Raw genomic sequence first — 27042 nt, 5'->3', positions numbered from 1 at the left:
AAGCCGGGGCCGGTCCCGTGCTCGCGCCGCGGGGGCGGCCGCTGGTTGGCCTGAGGACCAGCGCCGGGCGACGCGCGCCGTCCGGGGCCGCCGCGGGCGCGAGGAGACGCGGGCGCGAGCACGGGCTGCCCGCGCGCTCCGGGGCGCAGCCAGCCCCGAACACAAGCCGAGCGCTCGCACCGGGGCCGCGGGCCGCCGAGGACGGGGAGCGCCCGGGACCAGGTGCCACCAGCCCACCTGCCGCCCGGCCGGAGAGGAACGGGCCGCGTGGCCAAGTGGAAAGACCCGGCCGCCAGCCGTCGCCGAGAAGTCCCAGGCTTTGCGGGGCGCGGGGAGAGGCAACAACTCGAGATCAGGCTCCTGCGGCAGACAGGATTGACAGGCGGCTATCGCGGCTGAAGAAGGAGCAGCAAGCAGGCGGCAAGATGCTCGGAAGGAGGACGCCGTGGTGGGATCGGAGGGTGGGATCGGAAAGTTCGAGGGGTGGAAACTCTTCCCAGGGCACGATGTAGGAGAGCGTCGGCGCCCCCCGCCAACTCAGAAAGTGGCTAAGTCCACCAGCCGGTCCGAACAATGGGGCGCCAGCTGAGGCAGCAGCACCCTCCTGGGGTTCTTTGAGGGGTTTAGCACTACGGAAAGAAAGAACACGACTTTTTGTGTAGTTTTTTGTTAGAATTCTCTGATCCTTGCCTCGGCTTTAAATTAGGATTTTCATGTTCTTCTTGTCTGCCTTCCGTTCCCCTGAATTACCTAAAAATTAATGCGGTGTTTTGTTGTTGTTGTTGTTGTTGTTGTTGTTGTTATTTAATGTCTAACTGCCCAGCTAGCAGTAAACCCCATGACAGTGAAGGTCATGTTCATTTTCTTCACTGTGGTGTCTTCTCACCCAGGTACATTAGTGGGTGCTCAAGAATGACAACTTCAACTGTAGCTTCTCCGGAAACAGCACCGACTTGTGACTGTCTGTTACTCAAATTGTAGGATTTGCTGACAAACCACCACTCGGGAGGCAGAGGCAGGCGGATCTTTGTGAGTTCGAGGCCAGCCTGGTCTACAGAACGAGATCCAGGACAGGCGCAAAGCTACAGAGAGAAACCCTGTCTCTAAAACCAAAACAAAACAAAACAAAAGTTCCAAGAACTGTATTAAAAGACATCTATAGCCGAGTTCAGCTGGAGAGTGAAGTATAAAGAAAGAATAAGCGAAGAAGGCCTAGAACAGAAGTCAAGAACACAGGCTATGACTTAGACCGGAATCGCTCTTGCAATTGATTTGTAAAAGAGACTGGTAACAATGTCTGCATATAATTTGTAAGAATTATAAATGAGGTCAGTTGCTTCTTCCATAAATGAGGAGCTGACATTATTTCTGCAAGTATACTTGGATTACTGTGAAGTATCAATCTCTACTTAAATGCCTCTCCTTGAATCTCGCACCACAGTCCTAGGCTTTCATAACACCATTCTTTTCAGAATTGTGTGTGTGTGTGTGTGTGTGTGTGTGTGTATTCCTTTAATGTCTATCTTGACTCCACTATTAGATTTGTAAGGAAGAAACTATTTCTCAGTAAGGAATGATTCTCACCTGCCATAATGCTTAAAAATGGAAGCTGCGGGGCTGGAGAGGTGACTTGGTGGTTAACAGAACATTGCTCTTCTGGAAACCCCCGGGGTTCAATTCCCAGCATCCACATGGCAGCTAACAACTGTCTGTAACTCCAAGATCTGACACTCTTAACACAGACATACATGCAGGCAAAACACCAATGCAAATAAAAATAAATGTTTTTTTTTAAAAATGGAAGCTACTTGAAGACTATGGTTTTTTTTTTAAGGAAAAAAGAATGATAGACAATAGAGAAAAAAGAATATTTCATTTTGAATCAACCAATATGTTAATTTGATTTAATCAGTTGTTAACAAGCATGATTAATAGATAGTGGGATAGGAAGAACCGTTATTTAAACATAGTAACAGTAAAGTTTAATTTAAATAGATTTTTTAAAAATTATTTTTGAGGACATGACAAAATACAAGGAGTAACATATCTACACTCATACAGGCCCATCACTCAGAATTAACCATTACTATTTACTATATCTAAAGTCCATTTCAACCATCTCTGTATAACTTCTTCAGAAGCAACTGTAATTTGAATTTAGAGTCTATTTCCAAATTGCATTTGTGTAACAGTTTTGTATATTTTTGTTTAAGTGGTTTCACTCTGTACTCTCCTACTGGGGCCTTATTTCTTCCTATGCATAACAAAAATTCTCAGGCATTCCCAGGTACCACAAAACAATCTGTTATAAAAATATATCATATTTTGTGGCTAGGGAGATGAGGTTGGTCAAGGGCCTGCTTCATAGACATGGAGAGAGCGATGAAATCGGTGGTTAAGAGACTATACTACTTCTGCAGAGATCCTGGGTTTGGTTCCCAGCATTCATCTCACCATAGCCATCTGAAACCCCAGTTCCAAGGGGTCTACTGCCCTCTGCTATTCTACTAGAGCACCAGGCATGCATATGGTGCACATAAATACATACAGGTAAAACACCCATACACATAAAAACACTAAAAATAAACAAATGTTTAGATCCTCCAGCACCCACGTAAAATCCCAGGTGTCTATAACCCCAGTGCTAAAAGGTCCTGAGACAGGAGACTCCTCAGAGCTCATTGACTAGCCAGCCTAGCAAAATTGATGAGCTTTGGGTTCAATAAAAGACTGTCTCAAAAATTAAGATGGAAAACAATCAAGGAAGACCCTACACACACACACACACACACACACACACACACACACACACACTAATTTATCACATTTTAGGGCCTGTGAGACAGCTCAGTGGGTAAAGGTACCTGCCTCCAAATCTGAGTTCAATTCCCATGATCAACAGCAGAAGAAGAGAGCAGACTGCCAAAAGATGTCCCCTGACCTCCACTTTCACTCTGTAGCACGTGCAAGCCCCCACACAAATAAATAAAAAAAGCTTTAAAAAAGAGTATGTCACGTTTTGAACAAAGCAGGGTGGTTCGTGCCTGCAATCTTGGTGTTTCAGAGGCTGAGGTAGATGGACTGCCATTTCAAGACTAGCCTGAGCTACAAAGTGAGTTCAAGGCCAACCTGAACTGTGCAAGTGAGATCCTACCTCAGGAAAAAAAAAAAAAAAAATGTGTATCTCACAATTTTTAAAGCATAATGCCCCTACTTGTTAGCTATAAATACCGAAAGAAGTGACCTAAATCCTGTAAATGCATCAGTTTTCTAATTTGTAAAGTGAAGTTAAGAGTACTTTTCTAATAAGTTTTATAATTAATATATCTAGATTGTATAGAATAATACCTACTACATGCTAACTTAATAAATGTTAGCTATTATTTGTGTACTTATTTCACTAATGGTAGACATTAATTCTTCCCTTTTCTTCCAAATGGTATTTCAGTGAACATTCTTCTCTGGGTTTTCTTACATCATATATTCCAGAGTCTTTCCTGAGAATGTAACTAGAGTGGAATTTAAAGTATAAATACTTTCCCTTGTAGTGAATGCTGACAATTTGTAGCTACTGCTGAATAACAAATTACTCCAAAATTCAGAGGTGTCCAATAACAGTACTTTAATACCTCACACAGTTTTGTGAGTGAAGACATTTGGGAGTAGCTCATGAAACTGACATCAGATATTGGCTGAGGATGCAGTCATTCGAAGGTTACCTGGGCAGTCATGTGACTGGAAAATTGAGGTAGATCTTAACCAAAATCCCCAGTTTACATCCAGGAGTTCTCTCCAATATCCTGGTTTCCCATAAACAGAATTGGAAGCAAGGTAGATGCTGCAATACCTTTCTGACCTAGCCTCGGAAGTCAGGAGGTCACATGCAGTCACTACTGTATCTAGCCTATCAGCTCAAGGTCAGAGAAGACCGCACACAAGAGGGAGATTGAAGGGGACATGTTGGATGTTGCCTGCCACAACCTACTCTCATCAGCACTGTGTGTGAGTGTGATTTTTCTAAGTATTAGGAGTGAAAGCACCGTAACTGAGGCTGTTCTAGAACTGGGGATAGATGCAGAACACGCTACAGAAAGACACAGAGGTGGGGAAATCCAGTAATGACGAGACTGTAGAGAATGCGGTGTTTTTGCGCCTTTTATCTTGGGGAAAAAATGTCATTGCTGGGCCTGACGGTGGTGGCGCACGCCTGTAATCCCAGCACTTGGGAGGCAGAGCCAGGCAGATCTCTGTGAGTTCGAGGCCAGCCTGGTCTACAGAGCAAGATCCAGGAAAGGCGCAAAGCTACACAGAGAAACCCTGTCTCGAAAAAACAAACAAAAGTATATCATTGCTGAAGAGAATTCACTGAATTGTGTCAGTCAAAAGCACTACCATTTTAATTCAACTGGCTTCTAAATGCTGCTTTGTGACTCTGTTGTGTCTCCCTGTCTGATTGGTTCTTTTATCCCCATTTACTATATCAGGGATGACTAAGAAAAGTTGTGTCTTAAGGCCACAAGCAAATGAGTAACAGAACCAGAACTCAAATCCATGGTGCCAAATTCTGAATCCAGTGAAATTTCCTGTAGGTACCATGAGTAAGTAGATTATCTCTCCTGAGCACAGATTTATATTGACAAGGAAAGGCAGGAATGGCAATAAGAATTTCCAGTGAAGTATGAGAATCATTCCATTGCCTACTTCAAGTGGGAAAAACTGAAGAGAAGGAGGGGCAGGGGGAAGAGAAGGAAAAGGAGACACAGCTCTGATACGTGACAGAGACGTTAGAAATACAGCAAGTAGGATCAAGGGAAACCCAAAGTAAAGCCTTGTCAGTACATGGTGTGTGGAGTATCAGGTGGGTAGTGTTATTGGGATCCATGTGAGGTCACTGTTGACCTCTGCCAGCTCCTTTCAAGCGATACCAGTTTGTTAGTATTGACATTTTCTAGTGATCAAAATACAAAATCCAACACACAGACAGCAAGGAGCTCACAGTCTACTTCCAGAAACAGACATTGAACAAACACGTAAATACAGATGGTAATAACATGTCATGTGAGACATTTGGGAATATACAAAATGATGTTGGGAATAGCAAGTATTCCAGATCGACGAGAACTCAAAGTCTGTGGTGAGAATTAATGAGAAAAACTGCAAAGGAGATAGAAGACATTGAAAAAAAAAAAAAAAAAGCTTAACATGCCTAATTAAAGAATCTGAACACTTTTGGGTTGGCAGAGATAAAAGATGCCACTGTGAACAGGAGGACAACTATCAAAAGGCAGAGTTTGGGGAAGGTTAGTCGGTCAGAAATATCCACTGGCTAATACACAGGAAGAGTCGAGAGAACAGAGTTTGGAGGCAGAGAATGAGCTATAGTCTACACCCAGAGCATAGACCTGGAGAAGCACAAAGACATGTAGACACAGAACAAACAATGCCTTTGACAATCCTCACCCATCTGGGCTAACACTGGCTTTGGGCCTGTGTTTATCTGTTTGATCCCTCTCCTCTGATGAGAAATCAACTCATTTCCAAGAGGAACGTGAGAATCTAAAGATACTTCTTTAACAACATTGCAATGTCTAGAGTGAAAACAGAAATGACCAGGAATCTTAACACAGCTCCTTTAATGTCTGGAAAATTGAGGCAACTTTAGAAATGAGACTTTAAAATAAAAAAGTATTTGTCTCTCAGGTTAGTATGGAAATTAGTGATAAGATGAGGGTGAGGAATGAAGTAGGGCTTAGAGATTACAGTTTAGGCAAACAAATTGTATGCAACTCCTTCATTACTAATTTAATAACAAAATCTGGCTCCCATTTCAAAATGCAAGAGACTGATAACTGTTATTTCCTCTGTGTGTAAGTGTGTGTGTGTGTGTGTGTGTGTGTGTGTGTGTGTGTGTGTGTAGGCCAGAAATCAGTTTCAGGTGTCTTTCTCATCCACCTTGGGTTTTATCCATTTTTTTAATTAATTTGATTTTTCAAAATTAATTAATTTGAAATTTTCATATATATATATATATATATATATATATATATATATAATCATTCTTTTTAAGGTTATTTTATTATGTTTACTTATCTGTGTGTGCGTATGTGCACATGACTGCCAGTGCCTTCAGAGGTCAGAGTTGTCCAATATCCCTGGAATTGGAGTTACAGGTAGTTGTGAGCCATCTGACTTGGGTGCTGGGACTTGAACTCAAGACCTCTGGAAGGGCAGTACATACTCTTATCCATTGAGCCATCTCTCCGGCCTGTGTATAATCATTCTGATGACTCTCTTGCCTGCCCTCTTTTGTCTCCCTCCCATCCCTATCAACAACCGCTTCTCCCTTCCAGTCCTTTTCCCGGATTCATGACTGTTGATTTTGTTTTATAGCCCATTGAGTTTAGCCAGCACCATCTGTATCAGCCCTGTGTTGAAAGTATCCATTGGACCTTGTGGGGTCATCAGTGAGTACACAACTAAAGGCAATGGCTCCCCGTTTCCCTGAATCTATCAGTAGCAAATAGTCCAGCAACCAGGACTGTTGATGGGCCCATTCTTGTGTAAACCCAACGCAGGCATCCAAGGCTGCTGTGAGTTTGTGACTACGGTGGCGGCAGCCTGTCTAGAAGATGGCATTTCTCCTTCTCTTTCTGCTTTTACATTCTTCCTGGACCTTCCTTGAGCTGTAGGGGAGATGGGCTGCATGTCTTGTTTAGGGTGGATCAACCATCTGTCATTCATTTTCAGCATCTTGTGAGGCCATGAGTCTGCAATCATAACCCTTCACTAAAGAAAGAAGCTTCTCTGATTAAGATTTAGTGTCCGGCTGGAGAGCTGGCTCAACAGTTAGGAGCACTGGCTGCTCTTGCAGAGGACCCATGTTTGGCTACCGGCACCCACGCTAGGCGACTCACAACTGTAATACCAGAGAATCCAATGGCCTCTTCTGGCCTCCAGAGCCATCTGCACTAATACACACAGACTCACACATGGACACACACACATACTTACAAATAAAAATATTTTTAAAAAAATAGAATTTGTCTATGGGTACAAACATAAATATTTAGAGGGCAAGACAGACCGTAGCAGGTAGTGGCACACACCTTTAATCCTAGCACTTAGGAGGCAGAGGCAGGCAGATCTCTGAGTTGGAGGCCAGCCTGGTCTACAGAGTGAGTTCCAGGGCTTCAGAGAGAAATGCTGTCTCGAAAAAAATAAAACAAAAAATACTTAGAGGATAATTTGATGTTATGTCAATTTAGCCAAACAACAATCTGGGGATGTAGGACAGTTAGTAGAATGTTTGCCTGCCATCTTCTTTTTTTGAGACACAGTCTCTTACAGGGACTTGAACTTCATTGGTTAGGCTTGGCTAGCTGACCAGCAAGTCCCAGGCATTCACTTGTCTCCTTTCCCAGCACTGAGATTACAAAGTACATGCTATCATGCCCAGTTTTTACATGAGTGTTGGATATCAAACTCAGGTCCTCATAATTGTGACAAGCCCTTTACCAACTGAGTTATATCCTTCACCCCCACTTATGCTTTTGATAACACTAACTTTGGAATGTGTATATGTACACACACACACACACACACACACACACACACACACACATATACTAACTGTGGTTATATATTAAACATTGTATAAAGTGGAGATGAGGAAAGATATTTAGGGAATGGAAAGGGAGACCATGATTAAAAATGATATTGAATTGATGTATTACATATTTTATAATTAAGCAAATGAATCCTTTTATTAGCATGTAAGATTTTGCTTTTCAAACAATTTTCACCTCAAATGCTTCTCAGGTCTGCTTCTCAATACACTTATAGCTTGACTACATATGAATCTTGAAGATGCCTCTTCTCCAAGTTTAAGGTCCATTGCAGACCATTCCAAGTTTTCCTTCCCAGCCCACAAAGGGCTTTGCAGGGATCTTCATTTTATTCCCAGGATCTCCTCATATTGCTAACACGGTGAGTCTTCTTAGGAGAACTCCGACACAATAGCTGTGTTCTATGTGGAATTAATTTTTAATTTTAATCATGTTTTATATTATGTGAATGAATGTTTGGTTGCATTTATGTCTGCACCATTTGCATGCCTGGTGCCCATGGAGGGCATTGGATCCCCTAGAACCGGAGTTACAGTTGTGAACTGCCATGTGAGTGCTTGGGAATAAACCCAGGTCCTCTGGAAGAGCAGCCAATGCTTAACTGTGAGGCCATCTCTCCAGGCCCCCCCATAATTTTTTTCTGCTCTTTTTGATCAGGCTAGGAGAACTGCATTTGTTAATTCAATGGCTGCATCTGAGGCCACATTAATCTAATCTAGCAGCAATATCACATCTAATATTATTGGAGCTACCATTTGGCTAAGCTTGTGGTAATCTACAGGCCTCTTTTAGAAATTTCCTCTAGATTCTGCAAGAGCTACACAAGCAAATCAAATGGGTTTATAATAGCTTATACCCTTTCTTTTCCTATAGAAGTATCCCTAGCTATGTTACGATATAATTTAACCAGGTTATAGGTCAAATAACAAAGAGACCAAGTGAGGCCAGCTCCTGGGGAAGGGGCTTAGTTTATGACCACTGTATCATTTTCTCACATGGGGAGAATGTTAGCTCTTGGGGGGGGGGGTTGGGGGATTGGGAGGGGAGGGGCCACTTCCGTGGGCTCAGATGTTCATGGAAAATTAGGGAAACAAGCCTTTAACAAGATAGATATCCCTATCTCCCCCATGTGTGTAGGGTCACAGGATTGCTCAAACAAGATCTGGACTTGGAAGTGGAGATCTGTGTTGTTTGACTCTTCAGTCAGCTGCTGTCAAATCCTATGCTCTATCTTCATGTTTTTCTACCTACTACCACATGAGATGCAGCATTTTTGTTGACCATCAAAGGGACTCTCTGCTCTTGTATTGGCACTTACTATACAAATCTGGCAACCTGCCTTTGATCCCCAGATGTAGATGTAAGCATCTTGTTAAATAAGAAACACAGAACCAGTTGCAGAGTTAAAAACCACGTGCAAGAGCAGAAAACCTTACCCTTCACTGCTTCTGCTGTCCTTCCTCTCTGCAAGAGACCTACTTCTGTGTGTCCTGTCTATTTATAGACTTTCTGTTGTTTTCTCATTGGTTGTAAACCCAGTCACTGCCTGTTTGTACAGACCTCCAGGCCTTCTATGGTTGGTATTGAGATTAAAGGCGTGTCTGCCATGCTGTATCCTTGGACACACAGAGATCTATCTACCTAGCTCTGCCTCCCAAGTGCTGGGATTAAAGGCGTGCACCACTACCGCCCAGCTTCTGCTCTGGCTTGCTCTGACCTCAAGGCAACTTTATTAACATACAAATAAAATCACATTTCAATACAAATAAAATATCACTATATTTCCCCTTTTCTATTTTAATAAAAAGAAAAAAAGGAAAAAAGTTATAACTAATAAGAAAAACTATATACAAAAGTACAGTAACTATATGTACCATATATACAAACAATAAATACCTAAACAATGTCTAGTCCATTTGCATTTGACAAATTCAGAGAAAATAATTCCATTATCTATCCTATTTTGTTAAGTCCAAAATTTACCTGATTCACTTTCTATCCTAACTTATATTGCTAACGGAACTGTCTTATAATGTCTTTCAAATTTATACACTTACAGCTCTTAGTGAGTTTTTCTGAAATCCTTAACAAAGATAATTATAACTATAACTAACTGATCTTCAACTCCCTCAGAGACCCAAGAAGGAAATAATACTACCTAATAAAAAATAAAAACAGGAAGTGCATACAAGCAGCTTCCAAAAAAAATGTGAGTTTACAGAAACAGCCAGCTGCCTGGACAGTCACCTGAGGTTTCTCCACAGTGTTGGGGCATCATCTTCAGCCTATAGGCTTAGCATATCTGACAGACTCATTTGTGAACTAGGATGTATATAAGGTCAACAGTTTGACCTCACATTTGGTGAGAGCAGTCCATGTACCAGAAACACCTGAATTCCATTAGTGTCGTGTCATGATTCAGGATTTTAAATTCTGGAAATTATTGATGTTGTTTCAAGTCAGCTGTCCATTTTTCTTGGCTGTGTATATGTGGCTTCATCTCGGCATCCCGTTCTTCTCCACATCCCTCTATTAAACGCCAGTCTACTATTGAGAGGGGTGAGCTTAGTTACTCTTCAAGAATAACTGTTTCATCCGCTGTTCCATTGCACCTCAGAAGCCGTTGGCCCACTCCCTGTTCAGCTGCCTTCGAAGAAAAGGGCATGGTACCTTTTACAGATTGCAAAGGTCACTCACTTCAAGGATGGTGCCATATTGTCCAGGCTTCAGAAGATGCCTTTTGTTAAAGCCACAACCACACTTGTTTTGGCAAGAATCGGTAGTCCTTGGTTTCATGTCCTGTCTGTCCTGTTTGTCAGCAGTTGACTCGATTATACTTTGTTGTCCAGTGGCTAACTTTTGCCACAATGAAAGTTAACTCCATATGCAGTTTCTTCAATGCCCATATTTTCTCTGAAGTAGATTGGTACTGCCAGGAGCCGTCATGTCTCATAGTCATAGCAAAAAAGAAAAATTCCTAAGTTATTAAAACATTTTAAATGCCATGTTCTGTAGATCTCTGAAGGGTTTGAAGATGACCTGTCTATCTAAAATATATCTGTTTGATCTTGAAAACACACCTAATATGAATACAAGTTCAATTGTAATATCTAACCACTAACTTTCATTTCTACATATCCTAAAAGTTGGTAATAATAACATTCAAGGATTAGCAAATTTCATTACATTGTTAAATGAATGGTATAAATACAATATCTCGAGCAAGATTAGAAATATGTGTATGGTATATTCTAACAATCTCAATCTCAATAATAATAGTAATTTGTATACAATATAAAACAATCCAATCCAATGTAAAGTATTTAAAACTAGTAATTGTCTTTTTCTTTCTTTTTTTTTTTTAAACAAGCACCTTTTGCCTAGCCCTTTTCCTAACCCTTAACAACAACTTGTAACCAATCCTCCTAAACAATGAAAACTATCCCAGACCCAATACCCATAAAAGACCAAAAAACCACCCACCCCACACTACCCCTTTGGGAATGTGGGCATCGTATTCTTAAAATTGCTTCCTGCTGGGTATGGGCGAAGTTATCTTTATTCTGAAAAGAAAAATTTTGGGTTAATTGACAAATTCTAGGAAAGGTAATTATATTCTTTGTTATCCATATGCCAAAGTTCAGGGTTTATCTCAAGTCCTTATTCAAGTAGTCTTTGAAACTGGATGATCTCAGCTAGCCATCTCAGAATTGCTCTAAGCACTTTGTAGTCCAAAGCTGATCTGTAGATGATGTTTGTCAGCTTAGTGATATTATTTTCCACATGGAATTGTCGTTGTGGGGCCCCATCTTCTTCCTGGAGATTTCAGTTGAAGTTAGGCCTGGCCGTGATTTCCTGCAAAAAACTGAAAAGAGATTCGAACACAAAGACATGTATAGGCAGCTAATCGAAGCCTTTTCTCTAGAATTAATTAGTACTCTATATGACCATTATTATCTTAACAAAGTTTAAAATATATATATATATACATATATATATGTATATATATATATCTTGTAAATTTTGATATAAAATTCATACTTTAAGAAAAGTTTAAAGAATCAGAATAGAATCAAAGAATTGAGATTAGTAATAGTAGTCCCTTAATTAATTTGGTTTTTCTCCTGTCCCATGTCAGAAGATGGCTCTTTCTTCTGGTATGATACAGGGAGTTTGCATTTTCCTTTTAACAACATGCTTGAGTATAAAGGAGGAGAGAGCCATTCTCCAACTCCAAAGTCAGCTTTAAACTTTAATTGAACTGGGACTACAAGAAGACCAATAGTATTAATTTTTTAGAGATGAGCAGAAACAAACATTTAGAAAGGTTTATGAAATTTTGTAGATGATATACCAATAGGCCATTTTACTCTTTTTCCTGGGACAGATGATTTGTCCTTTTTCTTCAGTTGTCTCATTTGTCCAGTGTTCTTCAGATTCCTTAGCCTTCATTCTCCTAAAAGACAAAAACAAAAACCCTTCCCCAAGACTAATTTTGAGGAGGTTCCCTTTTGGCAAGTTATATCTGATTAAATGAAAAGGCATATGTTAATGGTATAAGTTAGTTTAAATTGGATGGTCATGTTGGTTGATGAACACCTCCTCTAATTAAGAGGTCTCTCTTGTTCAAATTGAAACTTTATCAATTTTGATGGTACCCACAGTTTATCTTCTCCTGCAGAAACAAAAACAAAACCTCGTCCCCAACATAACACATCCCCTGGTTTCCATTCTGAGGTCAGCACATCCTTGAAGTATATAGGCTGATTTAATTCTGTAGTTTTTTTCTATTATCCAATGGTTCCTCAACTCTGTCCCATGTATTTAAGGCTGCCATTCAACATAGAATTAGAGTTTGGATATCATATAAACATTGTTTGTACTGCAGCATATTGGCCTTCTCCAACAAGCTGATCCTGGAAGATTTGTATACCTCTATCCCTACATTGTTTTGCTATGTTTTTAGCTTCCTGTTTGAACCACATTTGCCACTGGAGCTGCTGTCCGGGTTCCAGAACCGCCTGTGCCAGCTCCCGCCAGTCCTGTGGTATAATTCTATTATAAGTTGACCAGGAGTTTAACATTTGCTTTACATATGGAGAATGCATGCCATGAGATACTATTGCTTCCTTAAACCTTCGTAAGTCTAACATTTCAACTGGAGTCCAAATATTTTGTGTATTCACTTGACCAGGTTGCTGTTGTATGGTTACCGGATAAATTAAGGGTGATTGTGTGAAAACAGGCTTTCTTTCTGTAACTTTATAATCCAATCCTGAAACAACTTCACTGTTAATGTCTTCTGTCTGAATCTGAATTTCTCTATAATTCATTTTAACAGGTTTTCCTGAAATTTTTATCCTGGCACTTAAATTGACTATCTTCTTAAATAATAAAATAAGGATAAGAAGATTAATAATGTACATAATTCGATCAACATTAATCTTCTCATATAGTTGTTCCTTTATCAGACTGCCTAAAATTTCAAACAAAGCCCAATTTTCTTCCAATGTACACATAAAACCCATTTTTTTTTAATGTGGAAAAAAATCTCTTTTAAATAGTTCCCTTTAAAATATCTGATATAAATGACTTACCAATTCTGCGTAGAACAGTAGAAATCTGAGGGAATTTCAAAACAGCTACCTAGCATCTGAGGTGGTAATCCAGACAGAGAGAGAGAGCAAGAAAGCAAGAAAGCATAGCCACGTTCAGGCTAAAAGCTTGAATCCAACCACATGTTCACGCTTGAGCCGAGTCGAGCCTGGGCTCTGGTTTCCTTAAGCTCCGACCGACCACGTGCGCTGGCGTTTCAGCCAAAAGCAGCCTATCTGCAGTCGCGTGTAGCTCCTGCAATTAGTGGTAGCTCCCGCAGGCCTGAGTTGTTCCTAGCACTGGCTTTTTAAGCAAGTAACTCCAGCTGCTGAGTCCTAAGCTGAGCTAGGCCCGGGTTAGGCCGGGGTTAGGCCGGAGCTCCAGAGCCAGGAAGACGGGCCCGCCCAGGCGGGAAGCCGGACCCATTGCCAAGGCAAGCGGTTTTTTAATGAATTCTTGCCACGTTGGGTGCCAAATGTAGATGTAACCGTCTTGTTAAATAAGAAACACAGAACCAGTTGCAGAGTTAAAAACCACGTGGTCAGAGCAAGAGCAGAAAACCTTACCCTTCACTGCTTCTGCTGTCCTTCCTCTCTGCAAGAGACCTACTTCTGTGTGTCCTGTCTATTTATAGACTTTCTGTTCTGTTTTCTCATTGGTTGTAAACCCAGGTCACTGCCTGTTTGTACAGACCTCCAGGCCTTCTATGGTTGGTATTGAGATTAAAGGTGTGTGTCTGCCATGCTGACTGTGTCCTTGAACACACAGAGATCTATCTACCTAGCTCTGCCTCCCAAGTGCTGGGATTAAAGGCGTGCACCACTACCGCCCAGCTTCTGCTCTGGCTTGCTCTGACCTCAAGGCAACTTTATTAACATACAAATAAAATCACATTTCAATACAAATAAAATATCACTATACCCAGACTTCACAGTGAAGGTATGAACCACTCCTAAAAGTTACCTCTAACCTCCACACACATGCAGCAGTCCATGCATGGCACTCACCCTCACACAGCATATGCAATAATAATTAATTCAATTCAGTTTTTTTAAAAAACAAGGAAAGGGCTGGGGGCGGGGGGTGGCACACGCCTTTAGTCCCAGCACTCAGGAGGCAGAGCCAGGCGGATCTCTGTGAGTTGGAGGCCAGCCTGGTCTACAGAGCCAGATCCAAGACAGGCACCAAAACTATACAGAGAAACCCTGTCTAAAAAAAAAAAAAAAAAAAAAAGAAAGAAAGAAAGAAAAAAGAAAAAAAAAAGGAAAGAGCATCCCAAGGACAAAAGAAAGAACATTAGAAATCAATACATACTAGCAGAAATTCAAGGATTTCTAATTCTACGGGAATCTCCTTAAAGAAGTGCAAAGTGAGTTAGAAAAACGGAAAATAGGAAAGTAAAGGTGAGAAAGTTAGATGATCAGTCAGAAAAGCATATCAAAGCTGGGCATATGGGCATAGTGGTGTGTGCCTTTAATCCCAGCACTCTGACAGCAGAAGCAGGCAGAGCTCTATGAGAGTCTATCCTGGTCTACATAGCGAGTTCTAGGCCAGTGGAGGCTATATAGTGAGACCCTGTCTCACTGCCCTTTCCCCCCAGAAAAGTCTATCAACAGAGTAACAGGAGTTCTAGAAAAAGCATGGAGGAAGAAATCACCATTAAAATCTTTTTCTTTTTTTCCTTTTTGAGCTGACGATCGAACCCAGGGTCTTGCGCTCTACCACTGAGCTGAATCTTTTCCTTTTCTTTTTCTTTCTTTCTTTCTTTCTTTCTTTCTTTCTTTCTTTCTTTCTTTCTTTCTTTCTTTTTCTTTCTTTTTTTTTTTTTTTTTGAGCTGAGGATCGAGCCCAGGGCCTTGCGCTTGCTAGGCAAGCACTCTACCACTGAGCTAAATCCCCAACCCTTCTTTTTCTTTTTAATCCAAAACTGAAGTGTGGGTGGGGTCTGTGGATTTGAAACGTCCATCGGAAGTTGGAAGTGATGAGAATGAAGGTCAGGACCTCGAAAGCCATTCCAATTGAGTTTAAATTCTAGTCTGTGGGCATGGGGAAGTCCGCAGGGGTTAACCAGGTTCGACCGTGTACTGAAGTAGACATGGGAGCAGGATAAACACGGGGTGGGGGGACAGTGGTGGAGATGAGAATGGTTCGGAGGATCTCTGCAGAACACGGAAGCCACTTTAGTAATTTAGGCCCGGGGTGTAGCTCACGGGTAGGGCCTTTGCCCCACGTGTACGAGGTCCTGGATTGGATGCTGAGCACTGGAGAAGTGGGGAGATGTTTGTCCTGGATCGGATGCTGAGCACTGGAGAAGTGGGGAGATGTTTATCCTGGATCGGATGCTGAGCACTGGAGAAGTGGGGAGATGTTTATCCTGGATCGGATGCTGAGCACTGGAAAAGTGGGGAGCGGCTTACCAGGTGGAGAGAAGCACTGGAGCAGTAAAGTGAATTAGAGACAAAGGAAGTAGAAAGAAGTTTCTAGATTTCTAACTTGGACTATGTGGTAGAAGTTGAACTTAATAATAACCCAAACAGAAACCTGAGAAATTGGAGATTTTGTTTACGTGTGACAGTCTCTCACTATGTAGCTCTGGCTGGCTTGACTCACTAAATCATCCAGGATGACCCTGAGCTCATAAAGACCCACCTGCCTCAGCCTCTCAAGTGCTGGGATGAAAGGTGTGCACCTACCAGAACTTGCAGATTTAAAGGGAGAAATGACAGTTCCTTTTTAGACATACCAGATTTTAGAGTCCTTGTGAGATGTCCAAGTGCAAATGGTCTGAAGCTTAAGAAAACAGTTTAGGACTGGGAGAATTTGGCTAGGACAAGAGTAAAGGGAGGGGGCGTGTCTCGTGGAAGAAGACAGACCACCTAGAGCAAGCCTATGAAGCTGGGGGTCAGGAGGGCAGGAAAGAACTAGAAGAAGCAACTAGGCATCGATAACCAGGGGGACACACAAGGACATGCAAGCCCAAGAGAGTGCACGGCACATGCAAGGCTTGGGTTTGATCCCAGCTTTCCGGGGTGGGGGGAGTTTAGTTCAATATTGTGGTACATCATACAATGTATTTTTCATTTATTAAAGATTAAATGGGAGAAGCTGAGTTCGATGGGATGTGCCTGTAGTTCTTCTACTTGAGAGACTGAGATGGAAGGATTTTGTGAGTTTGCCATAACCTGGGCTATACAGAGTGAGATCCTGCCTTAAAAAAAAAAAAAAAAAAATTGGTGGGAGACACACATAACTAAAACACAGCAAGGTGTGTACAGTCTTAGGAGAGAACACTCTTGCTCTGCTGTTGGCTCTCAGTCCATGGTAGCTAACTGCCGACAATCTGTTGAACTCCAAACTCCCAGATAGCACTGCCTATGCCCCACACCCAGCATCCCTTCTTTGCCCATTCAATAGGAGCTCCACTCTGCTTGCTAGGATCAGCAGCTCAGCACAGCCGAGGGGCCCCTAGAATGGTGCATTTCCATTCGATCCTTTCTAGAATGCACAGGCATTCCAGAAGGATTAGAGAAGGCTGGATCAAACTGTGGTCAGGAACAGGCACCTGTCCTCAGGAAGTCTTGTTTTCTAGTCCCATGTTTCAGACTCTTCATTTACAGTCCTCTCTGAAGAGCCCTTGGATCTCTCCCGCCAACCCTGTTGACTTGGGGACATGCCAGTCCTGCTGACAGAGGTAGATTCGGATGCTAAAACTCAAATGCTAAACGAGTTCAGGTTCTCTTACAGAGGGTATCTGGACTCAAAGCAGGCCAGAGCTGGTCCATGGGACTAGCTCACCAGATGACAGAGAAACTTATTGAACCATGCAGCTAGGCAGGATCTGATCTGGAGGAGTCATCCACTGAACCACAGATGACTTTTCTGAATGTTACAGGTTGGTTGTACCTGCAGCAGGAGCAACCTGTTGGGGAGCAGAGAAACATGGATGATGAAGGAAATGGGAAGGCTATAGGGAAGAAGGATGGATAAGAACGAAGTAAAGTTGCATATATGTAGTGAAGCACATTATTTGTTTTGTATGCTAACTTAAAAATATAGATTAAAAAATAAAACTATACTACAGAAAAAAAAAATGTCAGTACTAAATCAAATCTTCAACCAGCCTGTAGGGAGCCAAAGAGGTCTTAAGCAACCGAAGTTCTGAGTGAATATGGATGGTTTGACATGAGCTGGCCATGTCAAAGAACCGTGGAAAATTGGCAAAACCTTTCCCCCCAGGTGAGCTCAGAACTGGCAAAGCCTTCTTCCCCTGGTCCAAGTTTGAGTGGTTACAAATGATTCACAAGTGTGGACAAAATTAGCAACCGCAGCTTCCTCCTCCGGGATGACTGCAAGCCGAGACTGCTCCCCTACGGAGACCTCCTACAGCCGTGGTTCTCAACCTTCCTAATGCTGCAACCCTTTAATACAGTCCTCACGCTATGGTGACCCTCACAAAGCACAAATTATTTTTGTTGCTACTTCATAACTGTAATTTTGCTATTGTTGGGAATCATAATGTAAATATCTGTGTTGTCCAATGGTCTTAGGTGATCCCTGTGAAAGGGTCATTCGACCCCTCCAAAAGGGTCATGACCTGCTGGTGTGGGTTAATCTTTTGGTACCCTGTAAAGATGTGTCTCTGCCTATGGAGCCTTCTGATTGGTTTAATAAAGAGCTGAATGGCCAATAGCTAGGCAGGAGAGACTAGGCGAGACTTCCAGAGAGAGAAGAATGCTGGGAAGAAGAATTAGGTGAGGCAGGAGATGCCAGCGAGACACAGAGGAAGTCAGACCTACAAAATGGAAGAGAGGTAAAAAGCCACGAGGTAGAACATAGATTAATGGAAACTGGTTAATTTAAGTTATAAGAGTTAGTTGGGAACAAGCCTAAGCTAAAGACCAAGTTTTCAGAATTAATAATAAGTTTCCGTGTCATTATTGGGGAGCTGGGGGTGGAGAAGAGCTGTCATATGAGACTATCGACCCCTGCTGCTGTGCAGTACATAAAAACTGGGTGAGGTTCCAGGAGTGTCATAGCAGTTAGTGTGGCTCCATCAGTGTGCACAGCCTACCTGACACAGCTTTTCTGCACCTACATTTGTGCATGTGTGTTCTTCCTTCCTTCCCTCCTAGCCTGAGTCAGGTTTCCAGACCCAAGCTGTGCAGCACTTGCCCATTAAGCTGTCAGATTCATCTCAATCTACACAAGTTAACACATAATACTGGAACGTGTAGTAAATGCATCCAAATCAACGAATTCCTCCATGTTATATTGTGCCTGCCTTAGAATCTACTCCTGTGTCTGTTTCCAGGAGTTTCTGTTAACAATGAGTATTAGGCAGACCTGGTGATGGTGCTGTATATTGTCCCTTCTTCTCCATGATTTTGTCTCTGCAGCTTCAGTTACCTACAGTCATCTACATCCCCTCCAGACCTCTTTCTTTTTCCTTCCTTCCTTCCTTCCTTCCTTCCTTCCTTCCTCCCTCCCTCCCTCCCTCCCTCCTTCCTCTCTCTCTCTCTCTCTCTGTCTCTCTCTGTCTCTCTGTCTCTCTGTCTCTCTCTCTCTCTTCCATTTTCCCTTTGCTCCTTTCTTTCTCTTTTCTTTTTTTTTGTTTGTTTTTTGAGTCAGGGTTTCTCTTGTATAGCCTTGACTATCCTGGCTGTAGACCAGGCTGGCCTTGAACTCACAGAAATCTGCTTGTGTAGTTGGAGTTTTCCTGCCTGGCCCACAGTCAGGACAAATCTCTCTCACCCACCAGCAGACATGTCTCACTGTCCAGAAAGTCTAAATTTTAAAAATATTTTAAATGCCATATTCTGTAGGTCTTTGAAGTATTTGAAGATTACCTATCCATCTGAAATATATCTATATATACCTAAAAGACTTAACTAACATGGCTATGAGTATGGTTATCAGAGATGACTAAATTATTAATCTATTTTTAAATTATCCATTACAATTTTAAATGAGCTGTACAAACATAATACCTTAAACAAGAGTAGAAATATACACACAGTATAATGAAATTAACTTTAAGTTTGTATCAATAGACTAAAATCTATACCAATGTAAAACACTTTAAACAAGTTGTTGCTCTTTAAAAGAAAGTTCATTAATCTACTCTTTCATCCTATTATATCTATATCATATCCCCTTTTCTTCTTTAGAAAGAGATCACATTTATAATCAACCTACTTTAAATAAAAATACTGTGTTTTTTTTCTGTCCCACACCAGAGGGCTCTTCTGATTTGGGACACAAAAATCTCTTAACCTTTTTTTTAGCAATATGTCTGGGTTTAAGAAGGAGTGAGCCAATTCCATCTCCAAAGCCAGCTTGATAATTTTGAGAAATTGGGCGTAGTTTCTCTTACTACTTCCTGCTGGAGGGGGGCGCTGTATCTTATGGGGACACAAAGAAAATTTTAGGATTATGGAGTAGTCAGTGAGGGTAAACCTCTGAGCCAGTTGCCTTGAAACCATTCTGGATGTTGGATCATCTGGGCCATGGTGTCACCAGAGACCTTTCAGGTGGTCTTGGCTGATCAAACCTGATGTATCTTAATCTGGAACAAATCCACAGCCTCTGGCTTTCTGTGGAAACAAAAGCAGAGACTCTTTTCCAAAGCAACATACCCTTATATCCAAATTTTGAAGTCAAGGTCCCTTTAAAATTTACATATTTGTTTAACTCAATAGCTTTTATGATCAAATCTTTTTCTGTGGTTAAAAATCCCAAAGACAACATAAACCAGATTCTCTGTGTAATATCCATCTTTGTAAGACTGAAAGCCACTGTGGCTGCTGGCTCTGCCCACCTCAGCTTCCCAACATGGCGTTGGTACAGTTTACTGCCAGCTCTGGGTCTGGAGCCATGTGTACCATCAGCTATCAGAAGCAGTTCTATCAAAGCAGTGCATAGCCCAGAAACTTTTTTTTTTAAACTAGCAAAGGCTAAATCTACCACGCAGCGGAGTAAAGTGCCACTTGTAGACTCCTCATTCCCGCCACACTGCAGGTCAGACACACATGCCAGGAACCTGTCATAGTAGCTCAAACTGCAGGCTGCCGCTAACTTGAGAGAAACAACTAGGAAGCTGTTTTTAGCTCCATTTTAGAATCTTTTTTCTCAGGTTTTAGGTGGAAACTCTTACCAACATGTTGGGCGCCATTTGTAGTTGGAGTTTTCCTGCCTGGCCCACAGTCTCACCCACCAGGCCCATAGACGCTCAGACCCAACCAAGTAAACACACAGAAACTTACATTGTTTAGAAACTGTAAGGCCATGGCAGGCTTCTTGTTATCTACTTCTTCTATCTTAAATTAACCCATTTCTATTAATCTATACTTTGCCATGTGGCTTGTGGCTTACCGGTGTCTTTACATGTTGCTTGTCATGGCAGCGGCTGGCGGTGTCTCCCTACCCAGACTTCCACTTCCCACAATTCTCCTCCTCCTTGTCCCACCTACCCTATCCTTCCTGCCTGGCTACTGGCCAATCAGCACTTTATTTATTTTAACCAATCAGAGCAACACATTGAACATGCAGAACATCCCACAGCATGCTTGTTCTGCCTCTGAGTGCTGTGATTAAAGGCATGTGCCACCAGTGCCCGGCTTACATACCAAAAATATTAAGTGTAAAATTCTAAAAATAAACAAGCTTTAACTTGTATGCTGTTCTAAAATCTCATATCATACTTTGTCTCAATCACCTCGTGTAGGAAAAAGACTCTGATTTTGGACTAATGACAGTTGAAATTTTGGGTAGAGAGGTTTAAGGATGAAGACTATTGGAAATTACCCTCAGTGATAATTAGTGGGTGCCTTGGATCCAAATAGTATGGAGAAACAGTGGAAATCTAATCAAATCACATAAGTTGTACATCACTTCTAGGATGTTCTTGCATATACAGTAAACTTGTTCTTTGGGGGCTAAAATGATAAATCTGAATCAAGAAAAATAAATCTGTAAAGTGCTCATCTGTGTTATATAATTTGGGCTATGGATGTAGCTCAGTTAGTAGATGAGTCCAAATATGTATGATGCCCTGTGTTCAGTACCTAGAATCATATAAAACTAAGTGAAGTTGATCATGCCTGTAATTCCAGCACTCAGGATGGGAGGCAGGAGAAACAAGAGTTCAAGGTTATCCTTAGCCACATGGTGAGTTTGAGGTCAGTTTGGCCTCTATGAAGCCATGTGCATGGAGGGATGTTAACTTAGATAAAAAGGGCATCTACAGCCAGGTGGTGGTTGCACACACCCTTGATACCAGCACTAGGGAGGCAGAAGCAGGTGATCTCTGAGTTTGAGGCCAGCCTGTCTGCAGAGTTCCCAGACAGCTAGGAATGTTACACAGAGAGACCCTGTCTTGGGAAAAAGAGAAAGGAAGGAATGAAGAAAGGAAGAAAGAAAGGAAGGAAGGAAGGAAGGAAGGAAGGAAGGAAGGAAGGAAGGAACGAAGGAACAAAGGAAGGAAGGAAGGATAGATTCTGAACTGAATGTGCTTCTTTTTGGCTAATCCTCTACTAAGGGACACATCTTCTCTGGGCCTCTAAACAATTGTCTTTGCCTCCCCATTTGTAACTGTAAGCAAATTACAGTCAGTAATGCTTCTTAGGTGCAAGCTGAAGTCGTTCACTGTAACCCTCATAGATGTCCTTTCAAAGCGATGGTGAGGAGTGCCGACTGTGAGGACATCAGGACTCCTTACTGGAAAATCTCTAGCCAGCTAATTACTTCACAGCTGTATCAAGGGCAGCTGGCTGTTGTTGTCATCATTGGATTGGTGCAGGGGCTTGATTGAGTCTCAGACCTCATACATGGTAAGTCTACACTGCATCGCTGGAATACACTGCCAGCCACATCAAATACAGCTGCTTTTTTTGTAAATGACAGTTCCATGAGAATCAACACAACATTATTTCTTTTTTTAAGCTTTATTCTTTTTTTATGATTTCTTAATGTAGCAAGATTTCTAATTGGTCTTAATAATAAAAACCCGAAGTCAGATATCAAGGTGAAAGCTGAAAGATCAGAGAAGCAGAGCAGCCAGGCACTAGAAAGACTTCTTACCTCTAGGAATCCTCAGACTGAAAGGGCCAGCTTCTGTCTCCACCCCACCTTATCACTTCCTCTTCTGCCCAGCCATATCACTTCCTATTTCCTCCTCCCAAGTGCTGGGACTAAAGGCATGTGCCTCACAAGTACTGTGATCAAAGGCATGAGATTCCAGGTGCTGGGATTAAAGGTGTGTGTCTCCACTACCTGGGCTCTAGTGGCTAGCTCCACACTCCGATCTCCAGGCAAGCTTTATTTGTTAGAGCACAAATGAAATATCACCACAACATATATGTGTGTCTGTGCAGGGGTTACATGTGTATGTCAGTGCAGGTACCCACAAAGTCCCAAAGAAGGCGTCAGGTTCCCTGGAGCTGAACTTGCAAGTGTTTATGAGCCATCTGATGCAGGTGCTGGCAACCAACAACTGTAAAAGCAGCAAGCACTCTTAAACACAGAGCCATCTTTCCAGCCCCGAAAATCAAATGTTAAAATACAAAGTTTGTTGGTTGAGGACATATTCAGACCTAGAAAGGTGACTACCTCTTTTCTTGAGGAAGCCAGAGCTATGAACAGGTAAGCATCTGTAAAGTTGCCCATCAGCACCGGAAATCAGACCGGGACTCTATCCTCGGCTCCCAGAGTGGTGCTGACCTCAGCATACAGGCATTCTTTAGCTGAGAAGCCCTGCCGCTCATCGACGATGTTCACTTTGGTTAATTAGAAATACTAAAATAACATGAGAATGATTTTGCTAGCATAAAAGAGCATGAATAAATTATATAAAAGCCATGAGTAAACAGAGCATTCACTTTAGCTTTTCACAATGGTTCCCATCTAAACGTCACAGACTTGAAAAGGTTCCAAAGTTCAATGTGATGGAAAGAAGAATAAGACTCACCTGTGCCCAACCACACTTCAGATGTATAATTAGCTGTTGTGGAACAGACAGTATGCTTCAGGGTAAGAGCTTAGTTTCCCTAAAATCTCTTTGGGCCATGTTATCAGATGTGCTTAAATAGAAAGAAGGTGTAAATTGTTGACTGAAGATTCAGTGTGACCCTGAAATAAAATTCCCTTAGGGCCCATCAGAGAGAGAGATGAACTACACTTCTCCCAAGGATTCAGAGAGTAGATATTCTCACCAGAATGGGAAGAACAGAATTCCCTTTGGATGCCTTCAACCTCTCCCCTAAGGAAGATAAATAACCACACGTTATTATATAGTGGTCTACCTGGGCTAATAGTAAGACCTTGTCTCAAAAACTAGAAACAACCAAATGAACAGAGAACACTCTCCAGTTCCGTGATGCCATGTTTGCTGGCCCACATCTCATTTGCTGCCCTTGTCCTCTGTCAGAACTGACAGGCTACCTCTCCCAGGTGAGCTCAGCTCTTCCTTTTACAATAAGTGAGCATGTGGAAAGAATTAAGATGATGATGGCTTAGCAGCTAAGAGCTGCTGCTCCTCTTGCAGAGGACTCAGGTTTGGTTCCCAACCTTCTGTATCTCCAGCCCTAGGGGATCCAAATCTCCCTTTTTAAGTACATGGTGCACATACATATATGCAGGCAAAACATCCATACACATAAAATGATAAAAAATAAATCTAAATTTAAAAAATATTTATATGATGTGTGTGTGGTGTGTGTGTGTGGGGGGCACCCTTGGAGGCTGGAAGGGTGCATCAATTCCTCAGAGCTGGAGTTACAGGTTGTGAGCTGCCTGATGGGAAGACTGGGAATAACTGCAAGAACAGAGCCCCCCCCCCCCCCCCCCCCCCCCGCCGGCACACGCCTGTAATCCCAGCACTCAGGAGGCAGAAGCAGATGGATCTCTGTGAGTTCGAGGCCAGCCTAATCAGGACAGCCAGATCTGCTGCACATAGAAACCCTGTGTGGAAAAACCAAAAAACCAAAAAAAGAAAAAGAAAAAGAAAAGAAGAAGAAGAAAATCCCAGTGCCCTAAAAGTAAAACAATACTCGACATGGCCTATAGAGACAGCACGTCTTTCACAGCCTGGTTTTATAACTCTCCCCTCACTCTCTATAGTCCAACTTTACCAAATAAATATAGCTGCTGAGTCTTCCAGGAAGGGAATTATGGAAATAAAGGATTTCTTGCTAAGCACTTGATGCTCAACTAAGGAAGGATGAGGGTGGAGGCAGGGCTGAGCAGGGAGAGCCTGGAAGACTGCAAAGCAGATTTGACAACTTTGGCAGTTCAGTGGGGAATTTTAAGAGGGAGGATGGACTACCACAGGGGCCACATTGCGAGAAATTGGTGGAGTGTTGTATCACAGTCTTGGTTATTGACTAGGCCATCTGAGAAGAACAGAACCTCCTCTGAGAACCTGAGGTGGAACTGAAAGAGTTAACAGCCAGCCGGTGTCAGCTGACCTGCTCTTCAGGGTCCTTTCTTCAAGGGGCCAGCCAATTCAATGTCTGTCACATGGGGTCACATAACAACAGCCCTAGGAAACCAAACGGAGACAGTCAACCAAGGCCTGCTGTATCACTTAAGGCTTTACAGATTAAGAGAGTCCCAGACTCTGACTCCCAGACTCTCTTAGTGGCAAAGATGTAAAGTTCTTGAAGGACCTGAAAACGATTCAAAAGCTCGCGTGGCTGAACACAACCTGTTTGGCAATGCTGGCTTCTAAGTGGTCAAGAAGTGAGTCTTAAGGCTGGTGAGATGACTCAGCAACTCAAGGCACTTGCTGAATTTGCCCCCCAAGCTCACGTGGTGGAAAGAGACAACCTCCGGCTTCTTAGGTGTGTGCTGGGATTGCAGTCGGTCTGCATACGTGTACGGTACACCTTCTACCTAGACTAAGCCGTCTCCCCAGCTCTACTGTGCATGTTTTCCATGTGCTCACCCTGGTGTCACTTTTATGATTCAGTTAAACTTAAATGTGAAATATGATTAACAATTAAAAAAAAAAACTAATGACAAGTTCCTCAAAGATTATAAACAAGTAAAAGAAATCACCCATGGAAGCTGACCTGTCACACATCTTTGGTATAATGTGGCCAAAGATTATTGAGATAGGGTCTCCTGTAGCCCAGGCTTAATATGAAGGCAAGAATGATCTTGAATTTGTAATCCTCCTGCCTCTACCTCCCAAATTCTGGGATTACAGGAGTGTCCCACCAGAACTTGTGGTGTGGTCAAAGTTTTAAGGACAAGAATTTGGGTCACTATTTACTGCTTTTTCATTTGGTGTTCTTGTGTGCCAGCCTGTGCCAGTCTGTGCCAGCGGTGGGTAGTACAAAGCTGACTCAAGTCCCCTCTCTACTCTCAAAGAAAGTTTGGGCATTATCAGCATTTTTCCCAAACCTCCTTCTGGCCTTCATAATCTTTTTGCTATGTTTTATTGCCATGTTTCAAAATTCAGTAACAGCCTCGGGCTTTGTGTCTCTGATAAGGTCTCCCTGGGGCAGCCCAGACCTTAGCCTACTCTCCCTTTTGCTCACTGTCAAAACTCAGGGACTGTGTTATCTGGCTACAATACAGATCCTTGAAATAATCTATCAACACACTGCAATTTCAATAAATATAAAGGAAAGTTTGGCCAAATAGAGACAAACACGGTAGTCTTAGACATCATTCTTTCTAAATTAGTAAATTGTTAAATGTAATTCTAACCAGTTCACAAATTTTACTTTTTTTTTTAGCTTATAATGCACTTTATTTAAAAAAACCTACATGACATTTTTTTTTCTTAAAAAACAATGCTTCTACTCCAAATACATCACAGCCAAAATAAAAGTTCAAGATGACATCAGCCCATTTGTCTAAGTCCTGATGTTACATGGGTGACAAGCAGCAGTCAGTCATGGTGACAGTTGACAGAGCCAAAATAATTACCCAGTGTGTTAACATTTCCCCTCTCTAAGCTGTCCTTTAAAGAAAACACAAATGGAGTCACACCATCTTCACAATAGTCCAGGAGAACAACCATGCCATCTGGATTCATGTTTTCACCAGTAAAAAACTGGTAGTCCTTGAAATTAGCAAAGATGTGTGCAGTCATGAAAGGCTTTACTCTCCCTGTGTTCTTCAAGTTTGCCTTTGAGAGATTTCAAGCAATCTTTGATGTGCTTTCTGAAGGCCTCTTCTGTGAAGCTGGTTTCTTGTAAGTGATGGTTCATGACAATATCCACACCAGTGACTGCTGTGCTTCCGGGACTTTCCGCCTCCGCCTTTAGTGGAAGGATGTCATCAATGATCAAGTCATCATTGTTACCCCCTGTTCTACTGACCACCTTGCCCTCCCTCCTCCAGCACAGCCCATCCTCTCTCTCCCGGATCTTGTAGATGTCAGAGAACAGCTTGTTGTGGCTGATAAGGTCCCAGTAGATGATCATGGTGGCCGCTGGAGACAGCAGCCAAGCCAGCATAGTGCTGCTGGAGTTACCACAGGGATGGTGGGGAGTGGACAGAAAAGCTTATCAGATTAATGTTAAGTTCTGGAAGACATAGAGGCAAGGTTTTTTTTGTTTGTTTGTTTGTTTTTTGTTTTGTTTTTTTTTTGTTGTTGTTGTTGTTTGGGTTTTTTTGTTTTGTTTTTTTTGGTTTTTTTGTTTTTGTTTTTTTGTTTTGTTTTGTTTTTTGTTTTTTGTTTGTTGTTTTTTTGTTGTTTTTTTTTGTTAACGAATGAAGATTAGCCCTTTATGGGAATTTTATTTATTTTGGACCCATGCTAAGCAAGCATTCTACTTCTAAAGTTGATCCTCAGACACAGAAACTGGGTTAC

At 42.0% G+C, this 27042-nt stretch overlaps 1 pseudogene; it reads right to left on the bottom strand.

Moving 5' to 3' along the window:
* Positions 1–352: 352 nt before the first annotated feature.
* On the bottom strand, positions 353–26653 carry LOC118577978 (annotated as a pseudogene).
* Between the last annotated feature and the right edge of the window lie 389 nt (positions 26654–27042).

The sequence above is a fragment of the Onychomys torridus genome, chromosome 2, assembly GCF_903995425.1.
Source record: "Onychomys torridus chromosome 2, mOncTor1.1, whole genome shotgun sequence".
NCBI lineage: Eukaryota > Metazoa > Chordata > Mammalia > Rodentia > Cricetidae > Onychomys > Onychomys torridus.
This window is presented reverse-complemented; position numbering and strand designations above follow the sequence as displayed.